This window comes from Silene latifolia, chromosome X (assembly GCF_048544455.1).
Source record: "Silene latifolia isolate original U9 population chromosome X, ASM4854445v1, whole genome shotgun sequence".
Lineage (NCBI taxonomy): Eukaryota > Viridiplantae > Streptophyta > Magnoliopsida > Caryophyllales > Caryophyllaceae > Silene > Silene latifolia.
In genome coordinates this window covers 24,022,516-24,041,124 of record NC_133537.1, presented here as the reverse complement: position 1 = coordinate 24,041,124, position 18,609 = coordinate 24,022,516, and positions in this window count along the sequence as shown.

The window sequence follows — 18,609 nt, the reverse complement described above, 5'->3', positions numbered from 1 at the left end:
CATCATGGTATGGATGACGTCAATCGCTATCCATCCTTAGGCCCAAATAAGAATTAGGACCGTTTAGACGGGACGATTGGTCGAATGGGTTGGGTTGGGCCTAGGAAGGCCGAATAAACGGTCTAGGAAGACCGAGTTATGAAAACCAACAATTGTCTTGTACAAATTTATTCCCTAACCTTGTTCAAGTTTCACCCTTGCTACATGTAAGTGTATGATCCCAGTGAGTCGCCAAATCGTGGACAGCGGGCCGCCACGGGCGCTTGGTGAAAACGAAACAAGCGTTTGCATTTTGTATGGAGTCGCCACCAATTTTTATGGGAAATTGGAACCGTTCGAATACCTCGTGTCATGTCAAGACACAAAGTAGTGACATGAACACTAAGCAATCGTTACCCTTAGCATTCTATGTCTAGAATGACTCTCGTGGATGCCAATGAACACGGGTGCTCACGGAGATCTGGAGTAAGGGGTGAGGGTACGTATTAGGAAGCTCTTTTGATCGAACACCTAATCCCGCCCGCCTCGATAGCGGCCTCTACTAATGATTAGGGAAGTTATTCGTACTTGATATATCGTCGGCTATATGCATGCAATGCAACATCCAAGTTTTAATCCTAGCATGTGAGAATTAGACTAAGTCGGTTGACACGTAATTAGCATACAATTGGGTCGAAGTTGGATTTAATGCTCATTTACATGTGAAAGCATACAAATGATAAAAGAAATACAATAATTATAAATTACAAGAATGAAAATTACAATAATTACATCGGAAAAGGCGATTTATGTCGAAAATACCTTTAAAACGGATAATTTGGGAAAAAGGAATAAAAGAAAAAAACAAACAAAACAAACGAACAGGAATTAGCGATATTACGGATAATAGTTAATTAATTACGTAAACTAATTAATTACGTCAAGGCAGAAAAGGAGTTCGAGAGAGACGAACTCATCTCGAACAAGCGCAAAGAGAGATCGCGCCTCTGGAAGAGGCGCGTGCAGACGCCGCGTCTGTTCCAAGGGTGAGTTCTCGCCGTGAGCTTAACGCAAATCGTTAATGTTAATTGTTAAGTTTAGGGATCGATTGATATAATTACTCGGATGAAAGTGATTTAACAGGTTATTTAGCGTATGAATTAGTCATAAAAACGATAAACATGAATGAGGCGGATGCAGACGGATTAATTACATGAAGGGGCGATGTTAATGAATGATTAACTAGTGACATCGGTGAATAGAACAAACTAAACATGATGAATTAATGACAAATTAATGACGAAAACGTGAATGAACAGATGAAAACTATATCAATGACGAATTCCAGAAACTCAATATGAACAAATTGAATCTTTAAAATCCGGGTTTGAATTTAATGACGAAAACCCGCGAATATGAATTATTTGGGATTTAAGTCGGATTTGAATAATTAAAACATGTGAATGAATGATGAGATTACATACATGAATTAATTATGCTATCATGAGAACGAATGAAAGACAAATATAAGAAATAAATAACAAAACACACGAATTACAGAAGACGAAGAAGAAGAAAAGAAGCAGGAACTGCGGCAGCCTCACGAAGAGGCGCAGCAGAATCGCGCTCCTTCAAGAGGCGCAGCGATTCTTGCGTCTTTTTTCTCGATCGTCGATCTACTGAAAATCCGTAAAAAAGGGTTTGAAAGACGGTTTTAGAAATCGATTTTAACGGTGTTTTCGACATAAATCTTACATGAGGTGATACGATAAATAAATACAATAAATAAAAGAGAGATTTACACCCTCAGACTTACATGTTGACGGAACGAGATGAACTAAGAATCGACTAGTGAATGCTCGACGCGAATGCAAAGAAAAGAGTGCCCTCGTAAGAGGAAAACGATTGATTAAATTAAGTTGATTAAGTGTAGTTGGTCAAATTGGTCGGTCATGCAACGGAAAGGCTGGTACCCGGAAAGATCCGAGCTTACGTGGTCGGAAGTCCAAGCACGTAGGCGCCAATTAGTAAGAACGAAGTCTAGAATGCAAAGGGAGAAGAGAAGGGCGGACACTCGCGTGAGAAATATGAGGAACGAAAGCTCCTATTTATACTAATCACGTGAAGGAATAGGGTTTCGGAGACTCTTTGGAAGTGAATCTCGGAAAGATATAAAAAAGATACGTAAATCATGCAAAGAAGGGCCTGGGAAGAGGCGCAGCAGTCACTGCGTCTCTTGGAAGAGGCGCAAGACTGCTGCGTCTGTTCCCGAGGTTTCCTCTGCTTTGAAGAAAGATTTCCGCGTTTGAGTTATGGTAGGACGGAAATAATTCGATTATCTTGTGAATATTACGGGATATTATTTGCCAAAAGATAAAATTTATGAAATATGGAATAGAAATATCCGGAACATTCCAGAACATTCGACTCGGATTTAACAAATATCGAAAAATGGAGACGGTTTTTGACCCGGACTCCGAATGTACTCTAATTACTGCCAAAACGACCGTATCAGGACGTAGATGACAACTAAGAGGTTGACATTAATATTTGAGCAAACACTTGACGATAATCTTACGAACAGTCACAAATCGTTCCGCGAATCAAACATGCGGCCCAATCATCACCATGTGGTTTACGGGAGGTGCAGAAACGAGGTGTCTACACCATCTTCAATCATGTCTTGAAGCACGTTTTTCAATTTGTAGCATTTTTCTGTGTCGTGCCCCTTGCCCCTATGGTATTCACAGTATGAGTTCTCGTCCCAAAACTTGGACTTTCTTTCGGGTTCGGGAGTAGGTCCAATGGGTTGGAGTTTACCTTGCTTCATTAACCTTTTTAGAGCGTTGGAGTAAGTGTCCCCAAGGTTTGTGAATTTCCTTGGTGGGGTAGTTTTCTTGGATGGCTCGAGAAGGTTAACTTCATCGGTCTTACTAGTAGAGCCGTATGAACGACTTGTGGACCCTTGATATCCTCGACCTACCGTTTTGGACAAGAGTCCTTTACGGATGTCATCTTCAATCCTTGTCCCTAGTACGGTCAAATCTTTGAAAGTCTTGATGTTTTGGTATCTCAAATGATTGGCATAGATGGGCTTGAGATTATCCACAAACTTCTCCACAAGAGTAGCCTCGTCCGGGCGTTCTACTAGTTGAGTGCTAGTCTTCCTCCACCTACTTAGGAAGTCGGTGAATCCTTCTTTGTCATTTTGGGTAAGAACGTCTAGAGTACGCATGTTGACTTGGATCTCGGCATTATCCGCATATTGCTTGGAGAACTCGATTGCGGCATCTTCCCAAGTAGCGACCTTCTTGTGATCTAAAGAGTAGAACCATTGCCTTGGGATGGTATCGAGAGATGAAGGAAAGATCCTTCAGAACATCTCGGGTTTGATGCCTTTGATAGACATGTAATCCTTGAAGGCACGAATGTGGTTCAAAGGGTTCTCGTGTCCCTTGAACTTAGGGATATCCGTCATACTAAAGTTAGTTGGCAATTTGGAATTGACGGCCTCATACTTGCGATTGTTCTCCCTATAAATGTCATCACCCTTAAGGTACATCAATTGCTCCTCTAGGTATTGGAGTCTTTTCTCAGCTACAGTCATCCCCATGAGAGGATTTTCGTCCTTGGATTCGTTGTCAGAGTCACGTAGTACTTCACTTTCGTGAGGAGGCAACCTTCCCTCCACGGCAAAGATACGGCCTTCGATGAGCTCAAGGCGGTCATAGGTTTGTTCTTGAGTAGATTGCATTTGGGCTAGCGCGGCTAGGATTCGATCATTACTATTTTGAAGTTTTTTAAAGTTTGCTTCATCACTTGATCCGGGCATCTTGGAAACTGGATAAGATATCGGCGACGAATCAAAACACGATCGACCATTCTAACACACTTGCTAAAAGAGGAAAAGTTTTGACTCGTGAAGTGGGTGTGTGCCACTTGTGTTGAGTGAGTTTTGAAGAAAGACAAGGTCTTTGAAAATGTGTGTCCTAGTCAACTATAGTGTAGTTGTAGGAGTGGACTCGAAGTGAGGTTTTGAAATGGGCTTGTGGCCCGAATTTTGACACGACAAATGGACAGAGTTTTGACTGGATTTTGCGCTAATTAAGAGCCCATTTCGAAATTTTGCTTGAAAACGGGTTTTGATGTTTTTTTTTTGAAAAATCGTCATGGTTTTGTTTAGAAATGGTGATCATGTAAGGTATACATATTTATACAAGCATTATAACGGGATGCTGAGTGCATTTAGAAAAGGTTTTGATTTAAAGGGTGGGTTGCCATACCGAACCATCAAACCCGAAGTCTGTGGAGAGGCTCGTGCCAAACAAGAGTAAGGCCGACTCCTAGTCCATTTCCTCAAGTAGTGAAGGCCCTTGATACAAACAAGAGTAAGTACCATGGTATGGATGACGTCAATCGCTATCCATCCTTAGGCCCAAATAAGAATTAGGACCGTTTAGACGGTACAATTGGTCGAATGGGTTGGGTTGGGCCTAGGAAGGCCGAATAAAACGATCTAGGAAGACCGAGTTATGAAAACCGACAATTGTCTTGTACAAACTATTCCCTAACCTTGTTCAAGTTTCACCCTTGGCTACACGTAAGTGTATTATCCCCAACGGAGTCGCCAAACTGTGGACAGCGGGGGCCACGGGGGCGCTTGGGAAACAAGCGTTTGCATTTTGTATGGAGTCGCCACCAATTTTTATGGGAAATTGGAACCGTTCGAATACCTCATGTCATGTCAAGACACAAAGTAAAGACATGAACACTAAGCAATCGTTACCCTTAGCATTCTATGTCTAGAATGACTCTCGTGGATGCCAATGAACACGGGTGTTCACAGATATCTGGAGTAAGGGGTGAGGGTACGTATTAGGAAGCTCTTTTGATCGAACACCTAATCCCGCCCGCCTCGATAGCGGCCTCTACTAATGATTAGGGACATCATCTATACTTGATATATCGTCGATTGTATGCATGCAATGCAACATCCAAGTTTTAATCCTAACATGTGAAGATTAGACTAAGTCGGTGAACAATTAATTTAGCAAACAATTGGGTCGAAGTAGGATTTAGTGCTCTTTTACATGTGAAAGCATACAAGCAATAAAAGAAATACAATAATTATAAATTACAATAACGAAAATTACATTAATTACAAAGGATTAAGCGATTTATGTCGAAAATACCTTTAAAACGGATAATTTGAGAAAAAAGGAATAAAAGAATAAAATAAATTAACGAACAAGAATTAGCGTGATATTACGGATAATAGTTAGTTAATACGTAAACTAATTAAACTAGGTCAAGGAACAACGGAGGTTCAGAGACAGAATTCAACCCGGAACAGGCGCAGCAGAGCTGCGTCCTTTGGAATAGGCGCAGCAGACGCTGCGTCTGTTCCTGACCTGAATTCTGGCTGTGAAGCCGGAATTGCGTGTTGTTAATACCAATTGGTGAGTTTAATGATTGATTAAATTATTTACTCGGATGAAAGTGGTTAATAGGTTATTTACATGTGATTAAGGTCATAAAAGCAATAAAACATGGACGAGACGGAATATTACTAATTAATTACATGAAAGAATCATGAATAATGACATGAGTGAATGAAATAAACTAAACATGATGAATTGACGACAAATATGACAAAATATAGATGAAAATATATCAATGATGAATTCCAGAAACTCAATATGAACAAATTGAATTTCTACAACCCGGATTGAATTTAATGACGAAAACCCGCAAATATTGGATCATTAGGGATTTAAGTCGGATTTATGATGATTAAAACATGTTAATGATGATGATTATAATATACATGTGAATTATTATGCTATGATGATGAAGAATTGACGAAACAAACGAAACAAATAAAAGGATTTGACGAATTACAGAGGACGAACGAAGAAGAAAGGAAGCAGGAACTGCGGCAGCCTCACGAAGAGGCGCAGCAGGAACTGCGCTCCTTCGAAGAGGTGCAGCAGTTGCTGCGTCCTTTCTCGGCGGTTATCTACTGGAAATCCGTAAAAAGAGGTTTTAAAGCATGGTTTTGGAAATCGGTTTTAATGGTATTTTCGACGTAAACCTTACAATTGATTATACAATAAATAAATAAGGATTATACACCCTCAGACTTACATGTTGACGAAACGAGAAGGACTAAGATATCGATTAGTGATGCTCGACGCGAATGCAAAGAAAGTGCCCTCGTAAGAGGAAAACGATTAATTAATTAAGTTGATTATTGGTGTAGTTGGTCAAATTGGTCGGTCATGCAACGGGAAGGCTGGTACTCAGAAGGATCCGAGCTTACGTGGTCGAAAGTTCAAGCACGTAGACGCCAAAAAGTAAGAACAAAGTCTAGAATGCAAAGGGAGAAGAGAAGGGCGGACACTCGCGTGAGAAATATGAGGAGCGAAGGCTCCTATTTATACTAATCACGTGAAGGTATTAGGGTTTCAGAGACTCTTTGGAAGTGAATCTCGGAAAGATATGAAAAAGATACGAGAAATATGCGAGAAAGGGCACTGGAAGAGGCGCGCAGCCACTGCGTCTCTTGGAAGAGGCGCGACACCTGCTTTGCGTCTGTTCCCAAGTGGTTTCCTCTCCTCGCAGAAGAAAGATTTCCGTGTTTGAGTTATGGTAGGACGGAAATAATTCGGTTTTCCTTAATATCTTATGTGAATATTACGGAAATTGCTTACTAAAAGATAAAATTTATGAAATATGGAATAGAAATATCCGAACATTCCAACATTCGACTCGGGTTTTAACGGTTATCGAAAAATGGAGACGGTTTTAGGCCCTGACTCGAATGTACTCTAATTATCACAAAACGACCGTATCGGGACGTAGATGACAACTAAGAGGTAGACATTAATATTTGAGCAATCACTTGACGATAATCTTACGAATTGTCACAAATCGTTCCGCGTACCAAACATGCGGCCCAATCATCACCGGGTGGTTTGCGGGAGGTGTAGAAATGAGGTATGTACAGAAAGGTGCATTTTTGAGGTTACTCGAGGACCAAATGCTATGTATATGAAAAATCAAGCCATTAGGTGGAAAAAGGCAGCTAGAGAAGCAACTTTACCCAATGGCTCTTCTTATAATACCATCAACAATTTTATCAATGACATTAAAGGAAATGTTGCTTGAATTAAGTGATTCATAAAGAACAAATATTTTACGTTCGTGTAATTTACTTGTTGTATGAATGTTTTATCTATATGGATTGGGAATAAATGTATTGATACAATTGATATGTATAAGTAATAAATTATTAATCTTGTTTCAATTAATGTTGACTGAAATTGTCCTAATAGAGAAAACAAACTCTCTTCTACTGTAGTGCTTATTTGTCTTCAAATATTAGGGGATCTTCTACTTAATTTACATGCATTTGCTTTATTATTTTCATTTCTTAAACAAAAATGACTCAACCCAACATAGTAACATTAATTCCCAATAAAACATGTAAACATCATATTAAGTGCCCAAAGGTCTACTAAGCGAAAACATGGAGAAAAGAACAACAGAAACCCGTTTTCTTTAAAGGGAGGAAACCGCACACTAGTGGCCCATTTTTGTTAACGATGATCTGAAAATATCAAATCTCACTCATCAGCACATAAAAACGAGAACGATTTTGTGCAAAATGGTTCTCTTCCATCTTATTACGCAAAATAGTTTTTTAGATTCGATAGACTATTCCAAATTGGATCTCTTAAGTCTCCACTACTACTCGTGCGCTCTTCTCAATCAACTTTCCGACACTAATTTTGTTACTTCATCTGCCTACTAGGATACTACACTACTACAGATATCACTCATTTTTTCCTCACTTTGAACGCGATACCAATAACAAGATACTCCCACAAAAAATATTCTTGTTTTGAGAAGTCTTTTCTAACGCAATTGACTAAGGTGACAACTTCTAACCTTATGTGACACCCCCATAAGGTTATGAGATTAAGTTTTTCCACATCGGTTAATAGGCTTGTGATATATTTATAAAGAATTCCACCCACCACTTAGTAACAAGGTGTGCTGCTTTTGAGCTTGAATGATGACAAATAATGGGCTCAAAGGTGCACATCCCATCTTATTTGGGTTGTGTTACGACGGTGGCGGGTGAGGTTGATATAAATGGTATCAGACCAACCATGTGACCGTGTGGTGATCCTGTCTGGAGTACCCGGGTCACCCACCTAGCGGGGAAGGATTTTGGGCTTTGATGCGGTCAACTTTAAGGCACAACGAGGATGTTGTATTCTTTAAGTGGGGGAGTTTGTAACACCTTGTAAGGTCATGAGATTAAGTTTTCTCACATAGGGAGAATAAGAGGCTTATGATTGTTTATAAAGGATTTCACCCACCTTTAATAACAAGGCCTTGTGATTTTGGGCTTAAGTGAGGACAAATAATGGGTTTAAAGGTGCACATCCCATCTTATTGGGGTTGTATTATGACGGTGACGGGTCGGGTTATTATACCTTGAATGCCTTGTAGCAATTTATAATTTTTCTATAAGATAATAAGTTTAGAAAAGTGGTATATATAAAAGCGTATTTGTTAATTTATCCCAAAAAAAGGAGAATGGCTCGAAGGACTAGAGAGAATGAATCAAATAAATTTGTCTTCCAAATCTCTTAGTTGAAATGGTTGATTTGCCTAAAAGGTGAAAAAAATCTTCTTATTTCGCTCTCTTCATTTTCACAATCCTTATTTCGGCTATTTGTTTACCAAAAGGAAAGTTAAATCCTTTTTGAAAAATTCACACAGTATTCATAAGGTTTCATATTTTGCACGAAATACCCAATTTTTGGAACTGGAAAAATTTTAAGTGTCATAACTTGTGTTTACGAGCTCAGAAACTGACGGTTTTTTTTAAATTGATCATCTTTCCGAGAACTACGACTCGAAAAAAGTTTGTCGAGTTTTGAACTCGTGACCAAGAGATATGGTCACTCAAAGTGTGTTCTGTTAAAAAAAAAACTTTGATATTCAAAAACTACTAGCCACGGAATTTAAATACGACAATGTTTTTTCAAATCTTAGTTCTCGGAAAGATGATGAATTGAAAAATAAAATAAAAAACTTGTCACTTTCCGAACTCGTAAATACAAGTTATGACCTCTTAAAATTTTTCGGATAAAAATATTAGATATTTTGGGCAAAATGTCAAACCTAAGAGGTAGCGCGTGCATTTTCCGAATCCTTTTTGTTCTTCCCATTTGAATCCTTCCAAATTTTTACCTAAACAAAGGGCAAAACTAACAAACCCAAACCACTATTTTATTTTTATAAAAAGGGGGCCGAAGCTGGGTTACATTTCTATTGATCGAGCTACACCATAGCCATGTGCATCATGGTGCATTATACACTGGATGCCGTATGGAGGAGCATGAAGCTCATGATCGCTAAGAGGAAAACCGAGTCACATTTTAGACAGCTTATCAGCGCTAAAATTTGTCTCCCTGTACACATGATGGAGTACATAATCCACACTCTCGGCAGCTAGCCATTTGCATTCTTTGATAAGAGCTCCGTAAGTGGAATTATCTTCAGTGTGGCTATTAACAAGTTTCATCACAACCTTAGAGTCTGATTTCACAATGAGTTGTCGTACTCCAAATCTTCTAGCCAATTTAAGGCCAAACCATAAACCACAAACCTCAGCTAGAGTCACTATATCATAACTAATGTTCAATTGTTCACCACACATCTAAAAACCTAGTCTCCACTAGCATTTCAGCATAAACCACCAACCCCAGCTAGGCGCGGATTTCCCTTCAAACTCCAATCAAGATTAAACTTCCATGTATCATGTGGAGGAGGTTCTCATCTCACCTGAATTTAAGAAAGTCATGGTTTCAACAATTCAAAGTTGTAATGCTACCTACCTATTGTAGATGGGTCATCTCACCTGAATTTGCCTCATAGATTAGTTCGTGCTTTTTTGGCCAAAATTCACCCACGCTCTAACCATTTCAGCTGCTTGTGATAAAATAAATCCCCGCGCATTATAATGCCAGTATTTGATGGAAAAATAGCGATACAACGCCACTTTCAGAACCACCAACAAGTAGTTGTAAAAATAATATTCCAAGCTATGCCTTGAACTTTGGTCCCGACATTCGATAGATTTTGCTCAAGCCACAAGTGAAAATTATTTCCAACATAAAAATTCGGGTTATTTTCACTTTGGGTGCCTAAGGTTTCACAAAATTCCAGTTTGGGTACCTCACATTTACAAAATTCCACTTTGGGTACCCAAGTTTATAAGCAAGTGTATTTAAGGTGTCCAAAATTTGAGTAACTCTATTTTAGATGTTTGATTCCTACTTGTATGATTTTGCTAAGCTAACATGCCCAATTAATCCTAAGTTTTATTGGATCTTAAGTCTGCTATATATTATTAGTGTAATTAATTGGGCATGTTAGCTTAACAAAATCACACAAGCAAGATAATTATTAGGCACCTACAATAGAGTTACTAAAATTTTGGGCACCTAAAATGCATTTGCTTATAAACTTGGGCACCCAAATTGGAATTTTTTAAATATAAGGTACCCAAACTGGAATTTTGCGAAACCTTGGGCACCCAAAATGAAAATAACCCTAAAAATTCTTAATATCGATTACAACCAGCAGCTGATCCCATTTCAAGTAGCCTCATGACACTCTAATAATATATGGCGAATATCTTCCACTGGGCACGAGCAAAAGTGAGACTCTGCATATGTCGTCATTCCTCTTTTCATTCTTTGTTCATCACTAGGTAGCTTGCCAAGTGCTGCACGACAAACAAATAGGTGAATTCGCCGAGGTGTTTTCATTTTCCAAATAACATCTCCTGGGAAATTGGAGCCATTAGAATGAACATGAGAGAGAAGGTTGTTGGCTGACACAACCGAAAAAGACCTAGGACTGGTCTCACACCATATCAGCTTATCATCTTCATTGCTATCCACAAACATCGGTACACCTGCGATTTTAAAATTAAACTGTAAGGTAGTTTACTAGAAAATAAAGTCCAGTTCCATGTACTATCAGGCCGGAGCATGTAAAAAAATTCCAAGTGCTTCTCCACATCATAAATGATTGACGTTGCTCGGTCAATTAGTGGGGAGTTGTATCCACCCACAAATCCGTCCAAAAATGAATGGCGCTTACCATTACCAATGTGAACCCCCACAATTATACAATAAATTAAACACAAATATTGCAGCGAAAAATGCGAGATATTAAAAACTTTAATGATAAAACCGCGGAGTCACAAAATAAAAAGCCAAAATTTGAGTTTAGGAAATCTTTTAATACAAATTATCACTTAAATGAATTCAAAGGGATCTCGATCCATTCATAATACACAAACTATACACTAACTACCAAAATAAACTACAACGAATAAGGGTCAATCGTTGTAACTACAACGCTCGCTAGCTCACTCGTCGACACCCCCAAATAAGCATCAACCTGTAACCTGTTCATTCATTAAAAATGAATGCCACAGTCAGTGGGGAAGATATTAAAGCATATGCAATATAATCAATTGACATAAGTACCATGATATAAGAATAGTATTCAATACATGTAAAGTCAACCATGAACAATGGCATACGAGACATTCATATGAGATAATTCAACCAAACCATCATAAATGATAACACAACCATAAGCCAATATAAACATTATGTGACATGGATAAAGAAGAGGCCAATAATATGATACATTTTAATGAAAATCGTAGCAATTTCCTTTGAAACGATTTTAATGTACAATGTACGGGATGTGGCTACTAATGTCACACGCATACCTATGACTTGTATATAACCATAAGTACGAATGAGAACATCAATCCCGCCAATCAAATCGATACTAGGTGACTAGCTTCTCACCCCCTAGTGCTCAATAGGACCAAAGACTCTTACCATCCAAATAATCCAAGACATAACTCCTACAATAAATGACATATGAAAAGCATCGACTAAGCAAGACTTGTACCAAAATCTTGGGATAAACATTTCCAAGTTAACATGCGATAAATATTTCGCATCCTCTAGACTCAATCCTCTCGGTAGGACGACGATAATAATATAGTCTTAGTCTAAACCTGGCCAAACTCTCAGGATGAACATTTTCCGATTCGATATGCGATAAACGTTTCACATCCAAGACTCGATGCAATAGAACAGGAACGACACAAAAGGGGCGGAAAGAGAATGAGCATACCAAATCCGGCAGAACGGCAGCAAAAATGGCGTAAACAATGCCAAGCTATCATGCAAAGCACGATGACACTATGATGTAAAGTTTATATACCTTGCAAGTGAACGAGATTCGTTGCACTAATTGAGGGTCGAATCTACAAGGAGCATGGGTGATTACTAATCGTTTATATTCTAATGTTTAGCTAAGTCGAACAATAAATAGTGTTTGATTATCTAATTAAACTAAACTAATTAACAAGTACAACTAATGCAAATGCTAAAAACTAATGACAAAGTGAATGATATGGTTTTACTCAATAGATAAAAAGCCTAGGACGCGATCATTCCACCGACACTTGCAATTTCCGTCTTAATCCCGTTATTTGGTTGTCTAGGGGTATTAATTAGGGGAAAACGCCTCTAATTCACCTACTAACTCCCTCCCGGGCTCATAGTAGGACACTAGTCACCCTAACCTACCTCCCTCCCGGGCTCGTAAGCCGGATTCCCCAACACAACACTCAAATACCTGAGAACACGCGCTATTCTCAAATACCCAAGTATTGATTAAGGACATTAAGTCTACGATAGATCCCGGTCATCCTAACCCTTCTCCCAAAGGTGAAGTTCAAACTGATAATTAAAAGGCACCCTCCCCGAGTTCTCCCTCCCGGGTTCAACTCGAGTCGGAAAATGGACCAAAATGGGTAGTCAAATCTTGACCTAATCAATTCCCATTGATGGACAAGGGTCAAGACTCAACTATGGTCCCAAATGGAGCATAAACAAGTTAATTCCTTTCACTAACCCCAACCAATCCTCCTATGCAACCAACCAAGTAGAATTAATTATACAAATCACTCATGCCGGGGCATAATCGCGCCCTAGTGAAGGGATTACTCACTATTCATGTTAACTAAGACTAAACAATTGATAAAAGTGGATGCTTTGACAAATAACATGGTATGAAATTGATTATCACAATTAAGCATGCAATAAATTAAGAGAAATGAGAGTATTGACTAATTAAACTAACATAAATATAGATTAATGTAAAAAGGAGTAAACTTTGACAATACAAATCAAATATTCAAACTGTACTAGAAGAACAATACAAAGAAATATGAATGGAATAACAAGAGGAAGATTTACTATATTCTAGCAACAAATAAGAGGAATTCAACAATTACTAACAAATGAAACTAGGAGAAAGACAAATGTAAACAATTGAATAAGGGAAGAAAGATATACCAACTAGGATGAAAAAGGGTGAAACTTGTGATACCCGTCGTTGTGAGTACCAAAAATAATATTTATATTTCCTATTAAGACTAACAAAAGCTAGTGGTAACAGGGTCGAACCACAGAGAGGCAGATGTAATTATTAGTTGTCTAATTCTAGTCTAAGGTAACGAAAGTGGGGGTTTAGTTGATTTAGTCTAAAACTAAGGGCAATAAAAGACAATAAACTAAATAGACGGATAAAACAAATATTAAAAGGGGTGCAAGGATGGTCGGTTCACTATAGTTTCGGCGGCAACATACTAAGTAGGTCTAAATCAAACACATGAGGCGGGAAAACAGGAGGTCCTCTCGGTCCACTCTTAACAAGTAGCATCTTTCGATCTCCCTACGGGTCCCTAATATCACTAGTACTGACTCTCGTCCTGAAAAGTGACTAAAAACCTAAACTTTACCTATCTTTCGATCTCAGCATAGTTTAGTCATTTTACTTGGTGGTCAATCAACCTTCCCTATCTTTCGATCTAATGGGTCAGTCATATCCTAAACATTCAACTAGTCGTGTGCACTCGATTCGTCAAATATAGAGTTTAAATCAATTACAACGAAGCAAAACCTCACGTGGCCAGTCGATCGACCAGGTATGGCGGTCGATCGACTGACACGCGATTCCAGTCTACTATTTTACGCCGCCTAATCCTACAGATTCCCTATATCCTAGCACGAATAATTTAGCTACTCATGACTATAGTGGAAACAACAATAATATTAAGGATTAAAACTACTGATTTCATGCTTGAATTAACGGAATAAAAGATTAGCATAAAACGATAATTAAGGCTTCGGGAAACTAACTGGCAATTTCTAACTATGAACGATAATAAGGATATACTGAAACAAGAATAGGGGAATACCGAAAGGAAGAATTGCAGGAATCGAATCCAGAAAACGAATGCAAAAAGTAACTTGTATATGAAACAATATTCGGAACCCTAATTATTTCCTAAAGAACTGTATGCTAAACTTGAATAATAATTAGATGCTTATTCTGAATACCTAGCTTACGTTATATAGAATACAACGTAGCTCTTATTTCCAAAACCTAAATACAATGGGCTTCAAGTTCCTCGATCTTTTAATTCACGCCTCAAGATATCGGTTTGGTCGATCGACCACCGTACCGGTCGATCGACGTCTGCGATGCACAGTAGTTCCTGGAAGTCGTGGTATGGTCGATCGACCATAGGTAGCGGTCGATCGACTGCTTTAGCTGGTTCTTGACTTCTAACTTCTCGTGGATTTGTCTTTCGGGCCTTGAAATGCGCACAAAGCTCGTTCCTTGAGTAAATACTTCACGTCAGATGCAATGCAAGATACTCGGGGACGGATTTGGCTCAAAATCTACTCATTTCCGCATAAATCTGCAATATTACACAAAAATACGAAAGTAGACGAAATGGGGCAAATAGTAGCCTTAAACTACATAAATGAGCTCTGAAATGCGTGTAAAATAGGGAGTAAAACATCATATAAATGACACGCATCAAACTTCCCCAAACCAAACCCTTGCTTGTCCCCAAGCAAGAACTAGACTCGATCCTAAAACTTAATGGAACGAGTTCAATCTCAGAGCGAAATGCACACTGAATAGCCTAAACCAATTTAATGCAATTAACAATCAATTAGCAATGCGAATCATGCAAACGAGTTATAAGGTCGTTAAAAACTGCTGAACCGTCAACTGTAGAGACTTATCAAATCAGACTCTCACGGGTCGCTCATACCACTCATAAGCACAGGTGAATAATGTATAAGATAGAAAGAATTCATTCTGTAGTGACACTCACCTAACTACGACCTATAATAACATGCCTGCAATATAATATGAAAGTAATCTCTACAACCGTACATATGCATTCCAACCGAACAAATGACCATGACACATGCCGAGGTATATATGGGATATGTGAGGTAATGGGCAGGAAAGGCAAAACATTTATGGGAATGTGGGGGTACAGGTGATCAAGCTAGTACCGTGACAAAACCATATGACAATATCCACTTCTTGCTCAAAATTCAATCGATACGGTGCTATGGCAAGCACAAAACTCACAATTTCCGAAATAATCATAATCAATCAACTCCCCATAAGATATAAATGAAACATGGGAGCAAAAATCGCCATTTGAATAAAGGCTTGAATCATGCGAATTGATTTTTCTCTTTCTCTTCTCGGGTCCCAGTCGATCGACCGATGATGCCAGTCGATCGACTGCCTATACAGTACAACACTCTTTTTTTTTTCTTTTTCGATTCATTTTCCTTTTTTTTTTTTTCTTTTCTATTTCTTTCTTTCCTTCCTTTCATCTTCCCAACAACATCTCAAACATGAGCATATGCTACCAAAAACAAAGTAACAATCCCAGAACGTAAACTACTAGCTTGACAAGGGCAGGCTAAATGTAGGATGTAGTTAACGGGACAAAAAGGCTATTTTTGGCAGTGTGGAGCTTATGGGTGAAATGAGAAAAGGGGAACCTCTTCCACATGTGTCAACAAACCACGAACCGAATGCATACAGGTATTAAGCAGATTAAGTTCACATTTATGTAACATGTCTCATAAGGAGTAACTACTCACAATCCTAGATAAACCGGTCATAGATGTCACCAGTTATAGGCTCTAAAACTCAGAAATATAAGTAGTTTGCCAAAAATCTAAGTCAAGTCTCAAGTCTAGCAAATAAATTAACGAAAACTCGTAGATATGCATTTATGATTCTACTAATAACATGTCAATTAGCAAGGCTTAGGCAAAAACGAATGCAAATGCAATGTCATCATTGAAATACTACCGTTCCGACTCAACCTATATGCTAAAATAAACGTGCATTTTTTGAAATTTTTTGAAATTTGTTCAATTTGTTTGAATTTTCTGTATATATGAGAAAGTAAACAACAATGCAAAACAAAATGTAAACGTGAATGCAAAACAACATATGAAATGCAATGCAAAACCCTTCCCCAAACCAAATCGCACAATGTCCCCATTGTGCAAAATCATGTAATGAAGAAAAGGAAAACGGGAATTGCGAGAAAAACTATAAAGGACATGAAGTAAGGCTTAGAAACTCACAAGACTTTAAGTGCAGCAAAAGGAAATCTCCCCAAACCAGCGTGAGCTAGGAGGTTTCAGTAGCCAGCAGTGCTACCAATAAGTACCTGAAAAGACAGAAAATACCACGCATAAAACGAGAAAACAAAATTGGGACGGTAAAATTATGTGCAAAAAAAAATGAAAAACAGAAGAAATCAGAAATTAAGCAGAGAATAAAGTGAAGGGAATACTCCCTTGACTCCGCAAATCGATCAAACTCAGCAGGGGAATCAACGAAAACAGGTACATCATCTCTTGGCGGTCGATCGACCACATCGCCCAGTCAATCGACCAAGGTGAACAGTAACAAAAGCTTCTGGAAATCGCGGCTAAGTCGATCGACCATAGGAGGCGGTCGATCGACTGGCTGACCTGCTGTAACTTTCTGATTTCGTCTAATTAGCTCAATAACTTGAGCTATCAAGGTCTATAAACCTGCAAATGCACATAATACGCGCCCAAAATTGCGCAAAACCCAAAGTAACCGACTAAAGTATTTAAAATCCTAAGCAACCGAAATAAAATGCGAAGTCTCGCGCACACAAAAGCAACAAATAAAAAGGTTCAACGAAAGCAAATAAAATGTATAGTTTGTGAAAAAGTCTCAATCAACTAATAGTTGATCAAGAACGGCCATGGAATGGCCCACTTGACTGGCTTCTGGCTACAAGAGGTAGCCTCAACAAAGCTCATCTTCTCGGCGGCACTCTTCTCGGCTCCGAGATCCGACAAGCTCAACGGATCAACATGTCGGACATCTTCCCACTCAATGACCTCCTCGACTCGTCGGAATCCGGATCGACTCCGTTGCTTTGACCGCTCATCTTCTGGCTCCTCATCGATGCCATAGCTAAGGCATCCTAGACCACCTCTTTGAACAATTGGCTCCTTCACAGCTGGAGCAACATGTGGCTCTTCCTTCCCCAAACCAGCTCCTGCAATATCTAAAACAGTAGAATCTTCCTCCACTTTGCTCCCAATCTGGGGCGGAGGTGTCACAACAGGAGTAGGAATAGAAACAGGCATTTCAGGAAGTATAAAATAAGATTTATTTTCAGAAACCATATTGCAAGTGACAGGTCACATGGGGTCTTTCTTCCTAGCTGTATGGGCAAAGACAATGGAGTGCTTGCCTACCTTAAAGGTCAAAGTACCCGAACCAACATCAATAACTGCACCAGCAGTGTGCAGAAATGATCTAACTAAAATGATAGGAATGTGGGCATCTTCGGGCATATCGAGCACCACGAAGTCAACAGGGAAGAAAAACTTCCCTATTTGCACGGGGATGTCTTCTAAGACTCCTATTGGCTGGACCGCAGAGCGATCAGCCATCTGTACTGTCATGTTGGTTACTGCAAACCTAGTCAATTTGAGCTTCCTAGTAAGACTCAAGAGCATTACACTAATACTGGCTCCTAGGTCACATAAGGCTTTCTCTATTGGAAAGGTGCCAATATTACATGGGACTGAGAAACTACCCGGGTCTTCTAGCTTAAGGGGTGCAGTGTGGGTCAAATAAGAACATGACTCCTCAGTGAGTGCGACAGTGTGCACAGTTTCAAGTGACTTCTTTTTAGACAGTAAGTGCTTCATAAATTTCATATAAGCAGGCACTTGATTGACTAATTCAAGGAAAGGTACTTGCACATTTAAACTGCGAACAACATTTTCAAACTTATTAAATGATACCTGTTCCTTTGTCGGCACCAATCTCTCTGGATAAGGGGCTGAAAGTAGCAACTTAGCCCTCTCCTCTAGATCTCTCATGCCGGCATCGGTGGACTTAGGCTGGAAGTCCACAACCTTCTCCTTGTTGTAGCTCGACCCCTCTTCAGACCGTCTCAAATGTGAACCATTAATCGACAAAGGGTCGTACTTCGGAACCGGAACGGACCCATCAGCAGTCGGGTCTGTCCTCAACATTTTCGGGGCAGCAGTACCCCGAAACAAGCGATCCCTCAGGTTATCGGGCATTGGAGGACGAAAAGAATCACCTTCAGCA